The 22893-nt window shown below is 35.3% G+C and overlaps 1 protein-coding gene across 2 annotated transcripts in view; it reads right to left on the bottom strand.

The window, feature by feature from the left end:
- The window catches only part of LOC114472209 (teashirt homolog 1-like), a 182212-nt gene extending 162305 nt beyond the window's left edge, over nucleotides 1–19907 (bottom strand). For both annotated transcript variants that reach the window (XM_028461393.1, XM_028461394.1), the window contains exon 1: nucleotides 19740–19907. The gene's annotated coding sequence lies outside the window, so the exon portion shown is untranslated. The remainder of the gene's footprint in view (nucleotides 1–19739) is intronic.
- Nucleotides 19908–22893: the final 2986 nt, after the last annotated feature.

Raw genomic sequence — 22893 nt, 5'->3', positions numbered from 1 at the left:
AGGGACGTAATTAACTTCCCCTCATCGTTACTCCACTTCAAAGGGTCGGTTTTGAGTCAGCCATGCAGACACACACACACGCATTAAAATTGTGTATGTATTACTTATGAACCCTGATATGCCCAAGGAAAACTGATCCCAATAATGCTCCATAGGGAGTTGCACACAAGAGCTTCAACTGTTAGAATGGATGGAAAGGATTTGCTTTTTGGGAACTTGTGCGTTAATGTTTGTCCAAGAACCAGGGATTGAGTCAATTACATTTTTAAATTACAATTATCCATACTCAATTACAATACAATTACAATTATGATTATTGATCAGCATTGTCTGATTACAATTAAAATTACAATTATTTCCCCCCTGAAATCAATCATTTACGTTCTCAATTAATAAAGTTCAATTAAAATTATTCACAATTGTCGAGCCATTAATAAAAATGCCCATAAAAGTTAACCTTCCTCTTGTGTTAGCTTACTGTTAGCATATCTTATGATAATGGGTAGGTTCTGACCCATGTCTTTAATAAGCTGTAAAATAGAGAGAAAAAAACATTATCTATCATCCAATTAGTTTCTGACTCTTGGTTACTGTTAGGCTTCCTCATCAACGAAAATATTGGTATTGATATTTTGGTGTGGGCGTCTGCGCCTTTTTTGTGTCTGTATACCCCTTGATTTCAATGTTTAAATAGTAAAATGATCCTCAAGAGAACAGGTAACTTGATATGAAACATATTGTAATAATTGTTAACTACGTAGGCCTATGTGTAAGCCATAGAACTAGAACATGGTTCCCCAGTTTTGTGTTTACCTACATTGTAAATGTTTTTATTGAATGTTCAATTTACGCCAATTACAAAGACAATTAGCGGACATCAATTAAAATTCAATTACGATTACAACAGCAAAAAGATTTTTCAATTAAACTGATGACATAATTGTAATTACGCGATTATAATTATTATAATTGACCCCAACCCTGCCAAGAACACACACTTACCCACATTAGAAACAAGAAGGGATGTGCTCATGTTTTGGATCTTTTGTAACAAACACAAATAAGTGTGTATTCAGTGAAAAACACACCTACACACAGCAACACCTCCCTCCTACAGGCAAAAAATGCTGACATCTGCTGTATGGGTTCACATGCTATATTGAGACTTTCTCCGCCCACTTTGCTTCGAACTAAACCAAGTTGCCGTGAATTACCCAGCTGTGAGCCAACAAGCGAGCGACAAAGCTCAGCCTCTGATGGTTGGCCTCTGTTTGCCATCGACTGTTATTTATTCATGCTGTGTTCCTTCTTCCTGCTGTTATTCCGTCCAATCCAGAGTCCCTTCATCCTCTCCTGTCCCTCTTCCTGTAGGCCAACCAGGAAACTGTGTCCTGTTCCATCAGGGGTGATGTATACCCTGCCTTTACACTCTTTTAGCTCCAACAAATACATTGAAAATATTTGTTACAAAACTAAATTCTATTCATTTTTATATAGAGCTAATTAAAACAATAAGTCATCACAAAATATATTTAAAAAATATATTTGATAGGCAATACAAATGTATTTGTATCGCACATTTCATACACAAGGCAATTTAATGTGCTTTACATGAGTAAACAGTACAACAGAAAACATTCAACAGTTTAAACTTAAATCAAATTGAAATCAGCAGAAAAAAAACATTAAAATCAACAAAGATGTGATTCAAAATCTCCCTCAGTAGAGAAAAAGAGTGCCTTTAACTTGACTTTTAAAAATGTTCACATTGGATACGGACTAGATAATACATATATATATCAAACCATTTGATTTTGTTTGATGCAACATTTTCCAGTTTTCCTTTTTTTTTAAAAAAAAAAAAAACAGTTTTAATGCCAGTATATCATTTTGATTTGTTTAATTGTCTGCCATAAAAAAAATCTATGCTACTTGCAATATGATCTCTATTAGTTACAACAATTAATGAAAAGTAATCTTTTTGACCAGAAAAAATAAGTTTTCTTTTAGATTGAAGAAACATGACGTTTTTGATTTAGTGATATTTATGATTAGTTAAAAGCCTAACATGACTGTTCCTCATTTCTAAGGTATTCATTGTTTACAAATCGTACCAATGCAGTGCATCGAGTGTGACATTGTGCCTTCATGGTGTTTGCATGTGATGACACGCAAACACCGTCAGGTTAATAGTGGTGGACGCCTCCAACACCCCCCCCCCCCCCCCCCCCCCACCGTTGCCATGAGGCAGTCGGTTGTCTGTCCCTGGATGTTCCACAGTTAACCTGGATTTACATGTGTGCTAATTAGACTGGAAGAAATGATTGGCTGCTCACAACATTGCAGTAAAGAGAGCCCAGATGCACGCACACGCACACACACCCACCCCTGGTGAACAGTAACATATAGAGGCGTGCCCCTTCACTATGTGTCAAGAGACACACCTCAGCTCAGTTAGGTTCTGTCACATATGATTTACTCGTCGTCATGTAATGTCACTTTGTGTGTGTGTGTGTGTCAGAGGTGTAAAGTACTGATATATTTACACAAGTAGAAGTACTGTTACTTATTTGAAATTGTACTCAAGTACAAGTAAGTCATACATAAAATACTCAGGTATAAGTAAAAAGTAAATCAATTAAATAGTACTCAAAGTAAAAGTTACAAGTTACTTTCACCCCCCACGTTTATTTTTGGTATAAATCTTGCCTCGGTTCCCTTACATACAGTAAACATCTCATGCATAAACTTCTGTATAAAATAAAATATTTGTCAAACAGTACACTTATCTTTAAAATAAAACACCAATGAATTTAATTCAAAATAAAAAAAGATCAGATTTAAGTATAGCAACATTTATGAACTCTAAAACAGAAAATGCAATACTGTTTTGGCACAGTTGATTACGTTTAATCTGATTGGTCGGCTATGATGTCATACATTTGATTGTTATCTGGTCATTTCATTTTTTTTGTTTCACAAAGTCGGTTGATCATTTTAAAACAAACTCGGTAACGGTGGAGAAATGTAACAAATGACTATTTCTTTTAAAATGTACTTAATGCATGTAGAACTAAAATGACTGATTTAGAAATATACTCAAAAAAGTACAAATACCCATAAAAGCAATTCAATTACAGTAATGTGAGTAGTTGTAATCCATTACTTTCCTCTCTGCTCTGTGTGTATCAACACAAATACCTCCTGGTATTTTCCCTGTGACTCTTCTGAATACAGAGCAAATCCTGGATGTAAACCACACTGTCTATTAACTGTGCATGTGTGTGTGAGCGTTACGTGTGGAAGTGGCTAGTACTTGAAACCCCACTGAGCTTCTCTGTAATGGCTATACTTACCCAGTGAGATCTCTCCCCCTTACCCCAACTTCAGGCAAATAGCCTTTTTAAGGTCTATAAAGTGTTGGTAGTAACGGTATAGCTCCTTACTTTGAGCTGCAAATACACTGCTTTTAGAGAGGAAAGCACATGGAGAGTCACTGATAACAGCAAAGTGTTAAATCCATTCCTCAAATGTTGGTTTCTCGCTAATGCACACGTCTTAGTTTTTAAATGCAAATATGGGCAATGTTTACATTTGAAATGTAAAGGTACAAACTCTTGTGTTCAAATGAAAGTATTGTCCATTCAGCTGGTCAGCCAAAGCCGACTAAGTGGGTCAGGAGTTCTGCCCCAGCCGTGCTGACCGAATGCGATTCATCGGACCGTCAAGTCACAGACGAGGTCAAATTGGATTACTCAGTTCAGAACCTCTGTGTTCTTTACCATTAGTTTCACACCAGTGCAGAGCCCTGCCTGCCTCTGTTCTGCTTCAGCTCTATAAACTAAAAGCATTACACAAGGTCAGATGTTCACAAGTCTACTCATTTTGTGCGTGCGTGCGTGCGTGCGTGCGTGGCACATGGAAAAACAACAGCTCCCACAACTCCATTCTACAGCGCAATTTGAATATTGCTGAGGCATCCTTACTTGATGCAGTCAGACAAGGAGGAAATACTCCTCCAGCACTGTGTCAACTCTTTCTTTTCTCTTGCCTCGTCACGTTTGGTTAGCCTCACAATGTTTTCTTTACCTTTTTTTCCCCCCCCCCCCCAAGCTCTTATTGTTTAATTAGAAAAGGAGAAAAAAAGCAGCACAACGTTTTTACATTAATTTTAAAATGTGTTACATTTTTAACAAAAATTGTCATTCAGGATGGACTACGTAGCAGAATCTGCACAAAAAGTATTTTGTGGTAAGTCAATAACAGTTATATATCACAACCATCCGTGTACATTAAGAATGAGCTATAACAGCACTTCTTTTTGGGGTTTTTTTGCTAAAAAATGTCAATTTCACCCCCAGAAGTTCAGAGGTACCATCAACCCCCCAAAGAAGTATAAGGGGAATCGTCCAATTTTGAAATCGAGAGACGAGCAAAAGAAAAATTTGAAGCCCCAATTATGAATAATTACCACTTTTCCTTCTCAACATGGTGAAATGATTTGATGTGTTTCAGCGGGTAGTCTGCTTTAGCTCAATGGAGACACGTCCTCCTGCCTTCTGTTAGTCTTTGACTGTGGTTATTACAATCATTTGGTGAAGATAAAAGACAGGGCCTTTTGAAGTGACTGCGCCAAAGTTAGATGTGCTCGCTGTAGATCCTAACGAGGTGGTACGTGGATGGAGCTAAAGGTACGTGCCGTCGCTGACCAGAGAGAAAAACGCCGTCAGGAAGTCAGTGTTTAGGTGTCCGTGCAATGTCTGATATACTGTAAGCAAGCTAACTGTTAGATATCTAGTAATGTGAAGTATACTGTATATAATGCATCTTGACCCCTGGAAATTAGCTTTTAAGCTAATGAATGAATAAATGAAATTAAGTATGTCTATTGAATGGCAGGTAGAAATGACCTCTGCTTCTACTAAACCATCAACACATCTTTTCAGATCCTGTGGTCATACTAATATGTGAAATAAAATACGAGTAGAAACAATCCTCTCAAAAACCTAATGTCAGATTAATGTAAATTTTTAAGAATATATCGATACAAGTAGAAAATATTTAAGCATGTTGTAAGATTTTCTGCATGATTGCAATGATTACAACACCTTTTGAAAAATGTATGAAATCAATAATGAGTAATACAAAAATGATTCAACTGTAAATGTTTATATCCTAGACTTATTATAATAAAAACAGAAAAAGGCTACATTGTTTTCTTCCAAATGCAAAATACTACAAGTCAAATGTATTTGTATAGCGTATTTCATACACAAGGTTTACATGATTGAAAGTGAAACCAAAGGAATTTGAAATTCCAAGGCTTTGATATTTGGATTATGTTAAACTAGCACAATTTAAACGTAGTAACATGAGTCGATAACTTCTAAGGCCTTTGTTCTATCTTTTCCACATTTGTGTGATGTATGTGCGTGACAGTGTGTACTCTCACACTGGCAACAACCACGTAGAAGATCCTGATTATTTGTGTGATTAAACTTATCCCATAAACAACTTTGTTAGTAATGAGCACAAATAATTTGAAATGTATGCATTTAGAAGTTCTAATCATGTCATCTAGTTTTTTTTTTTTTTTTCCAAACTGAAAGATCACAAGTGTATTTGCCACACTTTCCCTCCTTTGATACAACCTTGTTAAAACATTTTGCTGTCATTATTACATTATGAAGTAGGCAAAAAAAAAAAAAAGTTCCCCGAACAGTTTAATCATTTTATTACATCATAGAGTGAATTAAAGGGCTAATTGTTTCAATGTAGAGAGTAGTATCATACACATATGGGTAAATGTGTGTGTATCATTATTATTTTTTTGGAGAACCTGGACATTTCTCGTAACTTTGTTTTTTTTTTTTAACTTTCTGATTTTCATTATATATACACACACTTTTCATTATATATACACACACGTCAAAAGTTTTAGAACGCCCTAATTTTTCCACTTATTTATTGCAATTCAAGTCTTACAAGTCCAATGAACAGCTTGAAATGGTACAAAGGTAAGTACTGAACAGCCAGAGGTTAAAAAAATGCATAAAAGCAGTGTTGGAACACAATGTGGTACCAGACCCTCATGAGCATTAGGTGAACAGTATTGTTCATGGATTCCATCATTTCTTTTTCAACTTAAATTGCTTATTTCTTTTCAGAGTGCAATGACACAGTAAACTGAATCATTTTCTAAAACATTTGACCAGTAGTGTATATAATTTTTTTTAAAGTTTATACATATACAAAAAGGCAAGTTTTTACATTTTTGGCTCAGCATCTTGTTAAATTATTGACCTGTTGTAACATTTCGGGTTGTATTACATTTCGGGCTCAGAACTTTCGTTACACAAGTGACCCATCATTACATTTAGGGTTTTATTATATTTTTTTTTAACATTTCTTGTCGTTGTTACATATCGGGCTCTAACAAGGCTGAACAAAAACCGATAATAAATATCATGGTATTGCCAAAGAAAGCTGTTTATGAGTGTCTGTTATAGGTTATAAAACAAACAATATAAACTCAACCAAATAATCTAAAAGCTCCTCATAAACGGAGAATGGAGCGTTTATCACAGCACTGTTTATTCACAATGAACTCCTCGTATCAGAAAGCCAAGGAAAATGCCGAGTTGTCACAAAGAGAGGTAATAATGGGAGGAGAAAAATAAAGCGTACACACACGCACGCGAGCGAAAGGTGGATTTTGTCCAGCAGCTACAGTGTCAGAGGGATTGAAAAGCAAACTTGTTTTGAGGGTGACGTGACCCCTCTTACACTTGAAATCACAACAAAAGCCTCTGGAGAGAAGCAGAGAACGCCTGTCTGTCTATCTCACAACACAGACAAGATACAACTTACACAGGTGCGCGCGCGCGCGCGCACACACACACACACACACACACACACACACACACACACACACACACACACACACACACACACACACACACACACACACACACACACACACACACACACACACACACACACACACACACACACACACACACACACACACACACACCTCAGTATCAAATCTCTAGATCAACTCAAACAAGCGCACTTTATACGAGGAAACGCACACACACAATTGATTTTATTTTCCTCCCTCCCTCTCCTCTCCTGGCTCTGCTGGCTGTGCAGAAATCCATTAAGCCGACACTTCTTGTTTCTATTGACTGACAGGTCCTGACGGGCTCGGGCTTTTGGCCCGCCCGTTTGACTGGCAGCTCGACAGTTAAACAAGCCCTCCAGTTGCTATAATAGTTTAAAACACTTTCAATTACCCGCGTCAAACAAATCCATCAGACGAGCGCTCGGGTGCTTCTCTAGGAGCAATGCCCGCACCTTCCCCTTTGGTTTATCTGGATATTGCTACACTGAGTGGGGAAAATTCTTTTGGACAAAGAAAGCAGGAAGTCTGGGAATGAAAACCAGAGAAGGGAGATGCTTTTAGGATTTAAATGTTCTGTCTGAGTTAGTGTGTATGATGCATCATCCTCCCACGTACAGCAGGCAAACACCTACGTCTACCCTACGTCCATGTAACCAAGAGATTTACAACGAAACTCACTAAACATTAAGAAAATCAGTTTTGACCAACCCCCCCATGACTTCTACAGTAAATATCGCACAATAACAGCGGGTGGGCATTTTCCACAAATCAATGAAGTCTCACAGTAATAAGGCAGACTCATAAATCACAAGTTAACAAGCGCTCCACAGCAGCTCAGCAGCCACGTAAAATGACTTGCGGTTTCAACAGCGTACGTGACTGTAATTACCACAAACTATATCCATAATGTGCTAAAAATGCCAATTTATGCCCAGAATTCAAATAATCTACATTCCACACACACACACACACACACACACACACACACACACACACACACACACACACACACACACACACACACACACACACACACACACACACACACACACACACACACACACACACACACACACACACACACACACACACACACTTAAATATTGAACAACAATTACAACTTGGATTTGTCATTATTAGTCACTAATGATTGTCTACAGGTAATTGCATTAATTAAATATTTTAAAAGTTGTTTGGTTTGCTTTTGTCTACATCCTAAATATCCTGAAAAATAGCAACATACATACAGGAATTGCAAATATTCACAAAAATACTTCTCAAGATTCTTTGTAAACTAAAATAATAGTGCAGTTACTGGCCAGTGCTTTTAAGTTCCATCCTGTTTCTAAATACCAAGGAAATTACCTCAAAGTCCAGAGATTTATTAACAGGCATGGTCGAAATATTCCCAAGTAAACAAAAACTTTTACTGTTCTACAAAAGGAAAACTTTTCCCCCTTTATGGAGTAACTACCGAGCCCCAGATATTACATGGTAAAAAAGATTCACAAACGTAGTATAATGTACACATGAAAGTCATATCCCTGCCAGTAAAACAACATGTTATCCTAATAACATGTTATTCTGTTTACAAGCCTCTTGGTAATAATGATTCCTTGCAATGTCAGGCTTTTCAGAATGTCTGTGTAGCTCATTCTCAGCTTAAAATAATAATAAAAACCAATCACACTGTTATCCCTGTCCATCATGTGGCTTTGACCTTAAAGAAGGTGCACTTGATTTGAATACCCAGCTGTCCAGGATCTCCATGTGTGTGTGCACGTTATACTTTTTTCTTGGCCACAAATTACTGTTTTATGCACATCATACTTTTTTTTGTTTTGTTTTTTTTACCATGTCATGTCTGGGGCTCCGTAAATAACAGTAAAAACAACCTGTGTTTTTTTTCCTAATTATAAGCATTCATACACACGTCAGTATAAGCTTGCAAAAAGGTTTTGCCCATGTTATTCAGTTTGTTAACACAACTGTGTCCCAAGTCCAGTCAATTATAGTCATTACAACAAGAGTTATTAGAATATCCAATACTGGTTTTCAAAGTCGTGTAAGAACAACAATAGTTTCTGTTCCAAAAACACTCCACTCTTCCTGCTACCTGATTTTGTCTTTAAGCACTGCCAGTGTTTGTTGGTGCATAATTATCCAGCAGCACCTACAGCTTTTGCTGCAGTTAATATTTTCATAGTTGCCGTAGAAACCCATCACACAGTGGCAAAACAGTGAAGTCATTTCTTTTTGTCCACGATGAATGAGTCACAGAAAAAAAAAAAAAGGCCAAGCGTGAGGGAGTGAAAGCAGTCATGACGTTTACTGTTTACTGGGTAATAGAGACAACTACAGCATGGTGAATAATACTACAGTATATATATATATATATATATATATATATATGTGTAATTAGAAATTTGCTTTCTTCTGTTGCCCGAGAAAGTAGACCTATTTAAGGGGTTAAAATTAAATAAGTACTTGCCATAACAGAATAAATAACCAAGCTATTATACATTTTAGCAGTTGTCATTTGTATTAGCAATGGAAATTGAGGCACAAGTACCTGATGTATAGTGAAAACTCTAAATGGAGGTTGAAAACTTTTGAGTAAGAAGGTTTTAATGTATGGAATTCAACATTTTCAACTGGTGGTTTGTAAAACCAAGAACCAAAAAACATGCACAAAGGTAATAACCTAAAAACCAACTCACAATATTTAGCAGACCCCAAGAAAAGATGACAAAAACTGTGACTGTGTGTATGTTCAGTAATGTATATCACAGGGTGTTTTCAATTTTCAAACTACAATATCATATCAAGGTGTGCACAATAATAGAAAAGAGCAAAGAAGGAATCGTTATCTCATAATCAGAAAACTATGGAGTATTACATTAAAATTAAAGTTCATACATGTCCTACGCAGATTGATGTTGCTATGAAGCATGAAGCCAAGTTACGTAAGAAAATCCACACAATGGCACAAAATCTAAATGGAACGAGACAAAAAACCTAAAACAGTTTGTTGAGTTTTAGTTTGAATTACAGATTCACATTTTCCCACAATTCCCTTATGTAACCTGTTACCAGGTTATCCATGACAAAAAACAAAAATACATTTGTCCAAAGAAATTCCAGCCATTTTGGTTAACGTTCAAACAGATTCACTCAGCAGAAATTTCCTTTACATCAATTGCAATGAATTCAACTTTAAGTTTTCCTTCTGAGTGAAATAGTTACAATTACAACAAATCAAACAGTTTCAAGCATTCTCAAATTTTGACAATGTAGACCCTTTTTTCTTTGCTTAGGGTCATGTGGGAGGTAATTGTTAAATGGGCAGAAAAACTAAAGATGTCAAAAGTGGCAATGCAAAGAATTGCTATGCATTGAAAGTCTGCCAGTAAATCTGCAGTTGAACTACAGTATAGAGTAAATGATACACTTTGGTCTTACCGTTTTATTTTCAGTTTACGTTGCCAGTACTTCCTAATTAGCGCTTCCAGCTAGCCTGTGACTTACAGGAACGACACAATATTGTGACAGGCAGCCCCAGTGCACATGACTTATGTGTTCAAAACAGTGGAGCTGTGGGAGACTATCTTCACACATGCCTGACCATGAATGTCATTCAGCTCACTGCGGTCTGGTATGGCTCAAAAGGCATTTTCTTCCATTAGGGGCTTTAATTGTGGCAAACCAAAAGTGCCGCACAGATGATTAGATCAGAATCCAACAAAGCACAAGCGATTAATACAAGATCCTCGTAGGACACTGGGAATTTGTGTGTCCCATTTACAGATTTAGGAATAAGTCTTTTTACTATATTATGCCTTCATATGATCCTATTCATATGCACTCGTCATAGGGTTTGTTTAGCTTCTGTAATGTCAATATTTTCAACTCAACACTGGCCCAACACCAGCAACAAACTTTGCTTTTCCTACAAGACATAATATAAAGATACATTTATTTAATCCTGCACATCATGCAGTTTGTTTGACTTATTTTGACAGAGGCTGTATGCATGGATTGCAACAATGTCACTGTTCCTTTAAATCCTACAGACCGTATCACCACCACCACAACAACAAACCTCAAAATACAGCGTTTACACTTTCACTCATCCCGACGCATGCTGATGATCTCTCCGTAGTATTGTAATTACAGGATGTCCAGCTCCAGAGTTTCTCTAGCGGTTATACATGTAATGTTTATAAAACCTTGCACAATCTCTTTTCTTAAACTGTTTAAACTTGAGGCCTCGCTGTGTTAAAATAATACACTTCTTCCACTTAGTTGAAATCTTGAAAACGGACTGAAACGCATCATTCGGGAAAATTCTAAAGCTTTCCTGAGCATGTTCTGGCCCCTTAATGGAACCCCCTCATAGCGCTAGCAGCATGCGATACACTCTGCTACAGACTGAAACTTGTACTGCAATAGGTTGACTTCTCAAACCGTATCTAGCCCATGTTTATTGATGTTTGCTTAAAAAGGCGGTTCATGGGGTTTATTTCCTAATAACCCACTCCTAACTTACTCTGTCTTTTGTATACACAAACACATATCGTAAAATTCAAGGAAATGTTTCCATAGGCAATCCATTATAGACAATTTATTTTCAATATCTGTAAAGCTCTGCACAGCAGATAAAAGTTGTTTTAATTTTTTCAAATTAAGAAATTCAATTGTTTCTAGATGGACATAAAAAAATACTAGGAATAAAACTTTTTAAAAAATCCTTATTAAGTAAAAACATGAAATTAATTCAAGAATATGAATAAAAAAATGTCTCAAATGTTAAACTACAACAAAAACATACATAGAAATTATGAATACACTAAAAGCACAATTTAGATGAGGTTAAGCTTGATAAAATGTATGCGAACTTGTACAGAATAACAGATTTTTTGTTGTCTGGAGCATTTACTTACATTTCAGAACATTTTGATAGTGGTAAAATATTCATCAAAAGCAAACACACTAATTCAGTTTGAAATTACACGTGAACTCTTAACCATGCAGCATAGGCATGCCTGAGTTTTATTATTGAATGACTCAGAATCCACCCAAACAGCGTCTCAGTTCAGTGGAAAATTGCTGATTCTAAGACGAGTCAGGGAACTATAGTGGCAACATTCTCACTGCAACCTTTGCTTTCCCAGGCTTCCTATCCAGGTCAATACACGAAGGCGCCACTGCGCAAACAGCACAAAACACACCATGTAAAGTGACCCCACATCCTCCACCCCCCACTACTCTTGTCAGACACTACTCGCCCTTAACAACAACCATATATTGATTTTTTTTTTCCCCCACCGATGAGAGTCTAGGCGGTATTTAATGTGTCGTACCCTCCCGCGGTAGGCCATGACTGAGCATGTCATGGCGATCAATTGGTCAACACAACCTGTGGTGTAGATTAGACACTTAGCTTTAGCTCTGGAAAACAGCACGGTTTAAATGTGCATTCATTGGAAAAACTAAAAGAGGGTGATTGTTTGATTCTGTTGCAGGTGGATCTAATTAAACTTCATTTATCAGGGTTTTTTTTTGTTCCCGCCATCCTAACATTGGCTGTTGTCAGCAGAAAGTGGCACTGCGGGATCCACCCTCCACTCTGATAAAAAAATATATTACAATACAACTCGTTTAGATATTAATGAATGACCTTCAAAACAAAATACTTTCAATCCAAGCACCTCAAAACATTGTATACTATATCCACATATAGAGTATCATTAAGGTTGATATTACTTGTTATATTTGTCATGGTTTCATAGTGCAATCATGACCATCAGATTTAATGAAATATTGGCATTTTTAACATAGCATTTAAAAATTTTACATTTGATAGTCAATACTGGTTTACATAATCCCTTTAAATATGACTTTTTTTGCATCTCTCTGATTATTAGAGCCTCCTACCTGACTGTAAACATGAGTATAAGCAGGTGTGTCCAAAAGGCATAGATATATTTTCATTAATATATATATAAATTAAATTTAGCACCATAAATTAGAGCTGGGCGATATGTCCCAAAACTCATATTGATGTTTATTTTGTCAAAATAGGTCTGGGTTAGGAACGCACCCAGAATTCCTAAAATGAGTATTTTAATACAAAATTAGCTATGAAATAAAAATATATCTTTAGAGGCAATGTTGTCATTTTCTACATTGCCAGAATAGAAATCTCGATATATCACCCAGGTCTACCATAAATCAAACATTTAATTATGTGACGGTCCTCTTTATTAAATCTGAAACTTTTTACTGTCTTTCATTTATTTGCTAGGTAATATTTCCCCACTACTAAATAATTTTCAGCAGGAGATCTAAAACTTAAAGAATGTATCTGATTTGCACAGGCACTTATGTTTCTATTTTATATATTTTTTTGTTTACCATGAATCTCACACAAACTATGCAGCGATAAAAAATAAGACACCATTAAAAAAAAAAACATTTTTATCTAGGTCTCCTTTTCATCAAACATTGCATCTCCATCAGCACATGAATAAATAACCAACATATAGACTGTATTCCTATTGTATATCAAACACAACTGAGATTATATGTGACAGGCCTTGGCAATTAACAATTTCTCTCACTCTGAATTCCAACCATAAAAAGAGATGATCAAGGCTCGCTGATATCCACAGACCATGCATAATTTATGTGGCTGATACAAAATACCGTTCTGTTGCAGTTCTGTTCATTCACTCGACTAATTCATTGAAATAAAGCGTCCCAAAGGGGCAGCCATGTAATCAAGCTTAATCCCACATTGATTTCACAACGGCTCGGAGACGGAAAGAGCTGCAGAAAAATCTGGGAAATCTCTCGGTCCCAGAAAAGAGAGAGAGCGAGCGAGGATGCAGGATGATCAAAAGAAACAGTTTAGAGGCTTCGCTTTAAAACTACACAAATAAAAAGCTCAGGGGGGGACGGCAAAACTACTGAGGAATGAAAACCAAATTTAAATCTCAGAGTTACTAAATATTAGTATTAATAATTGTCATTTTAGGTTTAACCACCACTTTTCATCACTTTTCTCTTGGCGTTTTATCTGCTATTGATAATCTCTGCAAAAACCTCAAATTTCCCTGCATGTATACCCTTTGATGGCCCACAGCTCCTTAGACCAGTATTTATCAAATGGAGGTTTGTGTAACCCTAAGGGTACGCCATGGCACTACACGGGGTACTTGAGTAGAAAATTTTAAAAAATAAAGTGAGTCTTGGTCCCACTCCAGGCGTGAGATGACCAGAAATGATAAAAACTATAGAAATAAATCTATTCAGGAACCTCTAAATCAGTGTTTTTCAACCATGGGGTTGGGACCCCATGTAAGGGTTGCCTGGACTTTCTGAAAAATTAAAACAGATTTTGAAATGTGAATACTTTTTTTTTTTTTTAAATTAAAACAAAAACACAAACAAACAATTGTATTTCTATACTTTCACTTTGTGAAATATAAATCTAGTTTAACTAATTTTTATTTATTTATTGAACACTTTATAAATCCCATGGGGAAATTCGGGTTTAGAAAAAAATAAAATCTGATCAAAAACTAATTCTAAAAAATTATAAAAAAAAATTAAAAAAAAGTCTAAGGTCCAAAAAGGTTGTGAACCACTGCACCAAATACTGTTTATTTCCACTTATTTACAAGATGAGACTCTTTAAAAGGTGTATCACTCATTCATTCCATCATTATGCTCTATAGTTGTTTTCTAAGCAAAATGTTATAGTCAGACAAGGGGGCGGGGGGGGGGGACTTGGATTGAGAAATAAGAGAAAGGGGGTACGACTTGAGCCAAACACTGCTTTAGAGAGAACGACAGAGGTTTTTTCTGTGACTGAATGTGAGATATCGCACTGGATTCTCCATACACTGCTAGACTTGATCAAATAGATGGAAAAACCACAAATATTTATGAGAATTATTTCATTTCTCTCTGGTTTTTTTAAGACGACAGAGCTCCGTTTAGCAGACTGCAAGGACAAACAAAAAAATAAAACAAAACGAGGTCTCACTCTCCACTCAACTACATGCTGCCATGTTAACCTGTTCTCAAACGACCTTTTCTCTCCATTAGTGTAGCGATGGGGACAAATTATGGCCTCTGTCTTTGTCTTCATTGCAATTACCCTCTTGACACACGCTCCTTTGCACTCAGGCGGCCACATGAGCGTCACATACATGCGAGCCGAGGACTTCTGCAGGAGCTTCAGTGCATTATTATCATCCTTTTTTCCCCACAAACCCTGCAGCCTCGGCTTGTCCCACTTTGACGAACACGTGGTGGTGGCCTCCATGTTCCTTTGTCCCTTTCTGCCACCATCTAACGGTGCAGCGGTGAAAAGGTTTCAACTAAGGTTGTTAAGGATTTTACAGAGACAAAATATTCTAAATATGTTGTTTTTTTTTCCTTCATGTGAGTCAAGATATCCAACAATATTTTTTTTAAAAATGACTATGCACTAGCTTAAGAACTGTTATTCTGCTATGGTTGGTGTCTTTACTTTACATTATACAGCAGCTTATACCAAAGCACACGGGTGTGAAAATGCAAAGGTCGCCCTCAGCTTTATCTGCTGACAATGCAATGGAGAAACACACACACACACACACACACACACACACACACACACACACACACACACACACACACACACACACACACACACACACACACACACACACACACACACACACACACACACACACACACACACACACACACACACACACACACACACACACACACACACACAGTCTTTCAGCTTTGATTCCCAACAGTTTTACAATTTTCTTTGTTATTGTAACCTAAACAAAATGCAGAAAATGAATAATTATATCCCCCAAAATATCATTTAGGACAACACTTTAATATATATATTTTTTAATAATAATCCGTTCCTCACTTCTGACATAATTCTGAATAACTTTTCTTTATAAATTCTAAGCACAGTTAATGTTGATGCTGTTTAATAAAGGCAGAATTTACTCAGCTGTGCAGAGATGACATAGCGCCATCTACTGTTATAACCTGTGTATAGGATCAGACTGTTCAGTGTTTACTGAATGCACGTTTTACTGAGACAAACACTGACAAACACAAGTGGTAAACATCATTTAACCAATATGGATTAGTAGGGATGTCCCGATACAACTTTTTCATTTCCGAATTGATACCTATATTGCAGCCTTGCACATCGGCCGATACCGATATTGATCCGATATCAGCATGAATCATACAGACTTTTATTGTTTTTTTTTTTTTTTTATCTTTATAAAAAATAATTACTCATTTTGTAGTGTGGAATGTTAAAACGTCTTGATCAAGTGATGATACTCAAACAGAGAACAATAGTCAGCAGCAGTAGGTTAGAGGAAAAACTGACCCATTTATTAATAACCAATAGGTTACATACATTTTAACCTTCAACATAATATCTACAGTATTCTACAATAAAATAAATAAAAAATGAATTGCAAAAAAAAAAAAACAATAATAATAATCCGATATTTGTTTTCAGGCTGATATTGGACCGATATCGGATCGGGGCATCCCTAAGGATTATATAGATAAATTAACAGCAAATAAGTTATGAAAGCACAACCCACTGATACTTAATTGCATTCATATCTGGGACAATATTAAGGTAAACTTATGATTTTAAACTACATTTGTATATGTTATAAAATTCCCATTGATAGTGCTTCAAGTTGTGAACTGGTCGACAGCAGTGCACGTTCTTGGGTTCTTTATTAACTAGTTCAAAGATTGTTTCCATATTTTATTCGAAGTGTCAATAGTTCCGGACCCAGACCTCAGACAAACCTGACTATAGTTCCAGCACTTCCTGTATGCGCGCAGTTCCGTCACTGCCAGACCTTTTCTCCATAAGCATAATGTGGCCGAGTGGCCTGTCAATTTTCCTTCCACTGATGGTTTGAATCCCACTACTGACTTTTTAAAAAAAAAAAAAAAAAAAAAAAGTCATATATTTAACACAGCAAATTCCACCTTTAAAAATACATATACAAAAAACAGAAACATTTTAGGGTATTTCCTGGGTTAGGGATAGGGCTAAAATAAAACTGATGGAACTATAGCTAGAAGAACACGGGTACGCAGTGACAGAACTACTTCCTGTGCGCATGCGGACAATATGTAATTTGCTGGTGGATATGTCGCAACCAATGACAGATTTTATTTTATTTTATTTTTTACATTGCATTCTTCCTCTTTACTTTCTTTTTCAGAATCAGAATTCATTTATTAATCCCAGGGGGAAATTGCTTTTGTTACAGCCACTTAAGAAAAAAATCACAAACAAAATAATAAAAACATTTATCGAAGACGAAAGAAAGAATAAACGTTAAATAAGTGTATAATTAAGTAAAACATAAAGTACGATGGATAATACTAATAATAATTATACAAATATGATACAGATGGTTTTTTTTTTTGCTTCTATTATTATTATAAAAACCTCCTGTGGACAAATTAATTAGCATGTGCTAAAACATTCAAACAATACATCTTTGTTTGTCCAATGTAATTATGATGTCCAAACCAAATAATAAATCAATTAATTTAAATTACTGTCTTTCATAGATGTTTCTAATTGACATGAACAATGTGCTTTCTGTGGCCAGTATCAGTGGAAAAAAAAGATCAGTTTGACGATTGTATCTACTTGTAACGAAAAGTAAAAAAAAAAGTGTATTAATTTATTTAATGTGGACATCACAATTCTATTGTTTACGACCCAGATGTATTGTTTTTAAGTGTGTTAGCATGACGTACACTTTGTACTGCACGGGAGACGAGTTAAAGCATGTTTTTATATCACAAATTTACTGTACGTAAAAATAATAGAGAGTAGACAGGATTAGTGTGCACCAGCTCAGATATTTTCTATACTGTTTCTCTTTGTCCTTTTCTTTTTACTGCAATTTAAACTAGATTTATATTTGAGAAGGTGAAAGTGTGTTTCAATTTGAAAACGAATTATATTTCAAAATATATCAGTTATTATTTTTAATAGATTCCAGGTGACCCCATTTAAATTCCAGGCGATCCCACATGGGGTCACGACCCCAATGTTGAAAAATCCAGAGTTAAAGTGTATTTTTTTCATGATTAAACTGAAACACGGTGCAACCAAGATGTGGACAAGGAGATGGAGTGTTTTCGTGGCGCCATCCTGTGGTGAAATGCGGTAAATACAAGCTGACATACTATTAAAATCATTATTACAACAGCTGACACACATTTAGCTTTAAAATCCACAAACTAAAAGTAAGGCACAATAATATGGTGAAGAAAATAATGTTATTTTGAGTCCAGGAGTATTATTATGATGATAAATAATTTTCTACTAAATTTTCTCAAAACCTTTTTTTAACAGCTACATTATCATAAATGCAAAACTAAAAGTTCTCATTAAAATCAATAGCCTGTGCTTTACAACTTAAACAGCAAACACAGCACAACAGCCTGCACTGTTGATTTACCATTTACTCAACTCAAACTTTATTTATAAAGCACATTTATACCAACTGGAGTTAAAAACTGACCATATTTCACAAACAATGGCTAAGGTATAGTATGAAGATACATAAATAGTGAAGATATCAAATGGAGTGAAATTTTTTTAAAAAAAAATACGAGGAGTGTGTATTGCCTGGCATCAGGCGATACGATTGGTATACCGATACGATACGATATACCCCGATATTAACGTATGAGGCGTTTATTGCAAAAAAAAAAAAATAAAAAAAAATTATATATATGACTTAAGAAACAACTAATCTGTAAATTTGTACACCTTGATAAGAATATTATGTATGAAATATATTTTATTGGCATATTTTACACTCAAAACATTGGCTTTAACATGCCATGTGCCAACAACTTAAAATAAATAAATAACATACAATCTGCCTGTGGCTTTTTAACCACCTTTGACTTTAGTGCAACCTAACTGAGGTATATGCCTACAACAGCAACAAAAAAATGCAGAAAGTTAGTACTTTCTTTTAAATTTGACTGGAAAAACACAAGCTGGTCAACATGCTCAGGTTTCAGCACTGCTTTGTGCAGTTACAATGTCTACTGCAGTGGAAAACACTTTCCTGGTTAAATAAAGGTTTAAAAAAATAAAATAAAAATCATATGGGATGCATTTAAAATCGATCCGAGAATCGCGCGACGTAATATCGCGATATATGGATTTTTTATTTTTATTTTTTTCCCAACACCCCCAAAAATTACTTGCGTCTCAATGGATTACAATTAAACTACACTAAACACCTAAATTGTTGGTGTAACTTGTTATTCTATGTTAAAGACAAAGTGTTTAGGTGAATTATTATAATCATTTAAATGGTAATATTTGAAGGGGAAACCATTTTTCAACATGGCAAATTCTGGAATAAAAAAATTAAACTAATATGTATCAATCAAGGGTCAAAATAATTTAAGAAATAAATTCCCTGTGGTCTATGGTAAACAGAATGTTACATAAAATTAAATTTTATTTTATTTATTTTTTTAATTAAAAAATAAATAAATGTTTTAATGTCTTTAAACAGAGCCCAGGCGTTTCCACCTAGGAACCATACACTATTTAAATAAACTATATTTGTTGTAGCATGTTGGGCTTTTGTTTTGTATTTAAAGGTAAAGTTACTTAAATAAATAAAATAGCACTTTGCTCTGCTTCAAACTCAGCTCCTGTAAACTAAGTTAAACGGTTTTGCAGGTTCTTTAACAAAGAAAGAAGATATATTCTACTTACCATAGCAGTAGACGAGGTAGCAGGGGGAAAAATATATGTTCCAAAAGTACGGAATGAGTGATAAATGTGTTTTAAATCAGTCCAGTTTAACAGAATGTAGACAGAAACGTGGAGCAACGTCATCACAGAGAGAGGAAACCTGCTCACATCCTCACACCTGATTTCAGTTCAGTTGATTAGCTAATATGCTATGCTAACGCTAATGCTAACCTGCTAACTGGCACATTTCTCCTCTAAATTGATATTATTTTCAGATTATTATTATTTTTAACTGCCTTCAATTTAATTAATTAGTTTAGTATATATATATATTCTAAAGCAGTTCGTTTTTAGTTTTATATTTGTAAAGAAAACCGTTTCTGTCTCCAAAACAGAGTCACTAAAGCACTGGTGTCAAACTCAAGGCCCGGGGGCCAAATTCTGCCCTTCGGAGCATCCAATCCGGCCCGCAGGAGAAAGTAAAAATGACAGAGAAAACCTGAACCATTGTGTAAAAGAAACTCAACAATATTTTAAAGGGATCACAGTTTTCCTGGTGCTTATTTTTTATTTTATTTTATTTTACTTTATTTATTTATTATTTATTTGCATCAAATGACAGCAAAACAGACAATAAATAATTACAAAATACATAAGGAAACACAACAAAACACAACACACACACACGACTGCAGTTCATCACATGATATATATATATACACACACACACACACACACACACATAAATAGAACCATATACACACAGACATCACCTATGATGAAAAACATGCATGATTGTAGTAATTTTCTAATGTTAAATTGTTGGGAAAAAAAAAAAACCTCACAATTCTTACAAAATCCTTCAATTTTCTTCAAATTATTACAAAACGTTTCCCTTAATCAATTAAAAATTTGGTCACAAATTCCTGGAAATTTACAGTGAAGATCTTGTTGGGACTTTTATTTGTCATGTATTGCTTGGATATTGTCAGTTTGTTGCATATTTAGTATTTTATGTATAAGTAGAAGTGCATACTAGGGCATATTAATAAACTGGACACCCCCGCACTAAAGCCTCATCCAGCTCCATCCCTAACTCATCTCATTTTGAGGCTTTGTTAAGTAAATATTTGAACATATCCATAGCCCCAAAAATATTTTTTCAATTTATAAAATATATATATATTTGAACTCATTTAAACTCAGAAGCAGTATTACTAATATTCTGTTTCCCATAATTTCTCCATTTATAATTTTTTGCATGTCTACATGAAGCACTTTGGCTCCCCCCTGTGGCTCCCAAATGTAACAGGCTGCTACACAATTAATACAATATTAGTTGTAAAAAACAAAAACAAAAGTTGTTTCCTTTATATTAAATATTTGACATAAATAAATAATGTATTATTATTGAATAATATAATTGGACACAACTATATCTGGATATAATTACGGCTAAACTGAGCCGAAGAACACTATATTAGTCCAATAGAAAGAGGTGAAATGTTCAGGAGGTGAATGCCTTTTTTATTTTTATTTTTATTTATTTTGTCAAAGCATGTAATTGAATGGGGATTATTTTAAAGTGAGATTATTTGAGTATTGTTGATACACAGTTCCTGTTGAAGAACCTGACGGTGACCAAAAATTCTATAATCTATTAACTGCACATAGTTTATGAATATATATATATATATATATATATATATATATATATATATATATATATATATATATATATATATATATATATATATATTACATGTAGATTATATCAACAGACATCAAACTGTATATATTTATGTATTCTGGCTGCTTGGCTATACACTTATATTTGAAGTGATTCTTTAGTGAATGTGTCTAAACCTGCTTCCTGTGTGTTTCAGGACGGATTTTAAGTTTCTCTTTCTGGTTTTTAAGTGTCTTAAAGCTCTTCTTATCTTTCAGAACTGCTTTTACCCTGTGAGCCTTCTCTGGTCCTGAGGTTCTCTGGCGTTGGTCTTTTAATAAACTCCAAAGGTCAGGACACGCACTCACAGTGAGGCGTCGTTCTAGTTTTACGGCCCCCGTCTGTAGAACAGTCTGCAGGAGAACCAGGCTCAAGACCCACCTTGTTCAAATGAGCTTTTCACTAATTCTTTATTAATTTTAGGGTTGTTATCGTTCATGTTTTTACTGTTATCTTTTATATTGTTTCGATAGTTTTAGGATCGTTTTCTTTTCTATTGTTCTTATAGTTTAGCTAAGTTTTAGGATTGCTATCCCAGTGTTTCCTCAGATGGAGCCCTCTGCACTGGGGGCTGTGATGGGCCGTGGCTCCAGTGGGGCTGTCCGTCTTGTGGCCCCCAGTGTTGGTGAATAGTTCCTGCTGTTTCACTGTGCCCACGTTCTGTGTCCTGCTCCTGGTGCAGACGGTTCCTTGTGATGATCCTCTGTACCCAGCCATGTGCCATTGTCCTTATTTGAATCTGTGTGTGGTGGGCTGGGTTTGTACTGGGTGGGTGTATCTTTAACTATGTAAAAGCTGCATCTATTTGTCTGAAAAGAGCTTTTTATCAATAAACATTGATTGATTGATTGATTGAAAGAGTCACATTAGATATGATTCTAATATTTAAGATTATCATCTGATTTGATCTAACCCTATTTAATACGTAAAAATACAATTTCTCAGTTGCCAGTTTTGCCAGTGCCAGTGTTGCCAGGCTGGGTGTATTTCTGCCCAATTGTGCTTCTTTTGAATTAATTGGGCTGGGAAAATAGCATTATGTAGATTAATAAAATTTGGGCCATTTTCTTTTACATTTGGCAATTTTTAGAACATATTTTTAAGAAAAAAAACTGGCAAAAAAAAAAAGTGAAAATGTGTAAGTTTTAATAAACTGTTCAGTCCTAATATTGGTTCTTTTATTTTGAAATGAAGGGAATCTGTCCCTCGTGGCATCATCATTGATAGTGATACTAAAGTTGCTGAACATGCAAACTTGTGATTTCAACCATTAAAACATCTGTCCATCCTCCAAGACTATGTTTAGAAACTATAACATCACTTTGACATTTGTGAATGTTTCCCTATCCTGTCAAACTGTTATTTCTTCCTCAGTTCAAAGCAAAAAAAAAAAATATATTTTAATCTGATTTATCATCTCAGGTTTTTAATATTTGTGCATGAAAC

This window comes from Gouania willdenowi, chromosome 11, assembly GCF_900634775.1.
Source record: "Gouania willdenowi chromosome 11, fGouWil2.1, whole genome shotgun sequence".
In the NCBI taxonomy this organism is placed as follows: domain Eukaryota; kingdom Metazoa; phylum Chordata; class Actinopteri; order Blenniiformes; family Gobiesocidae; genus Gouania; species Gouania willdenowi.
This window is presented reverse-complemented; position numbering and strand designations above follow the sequence as displayed.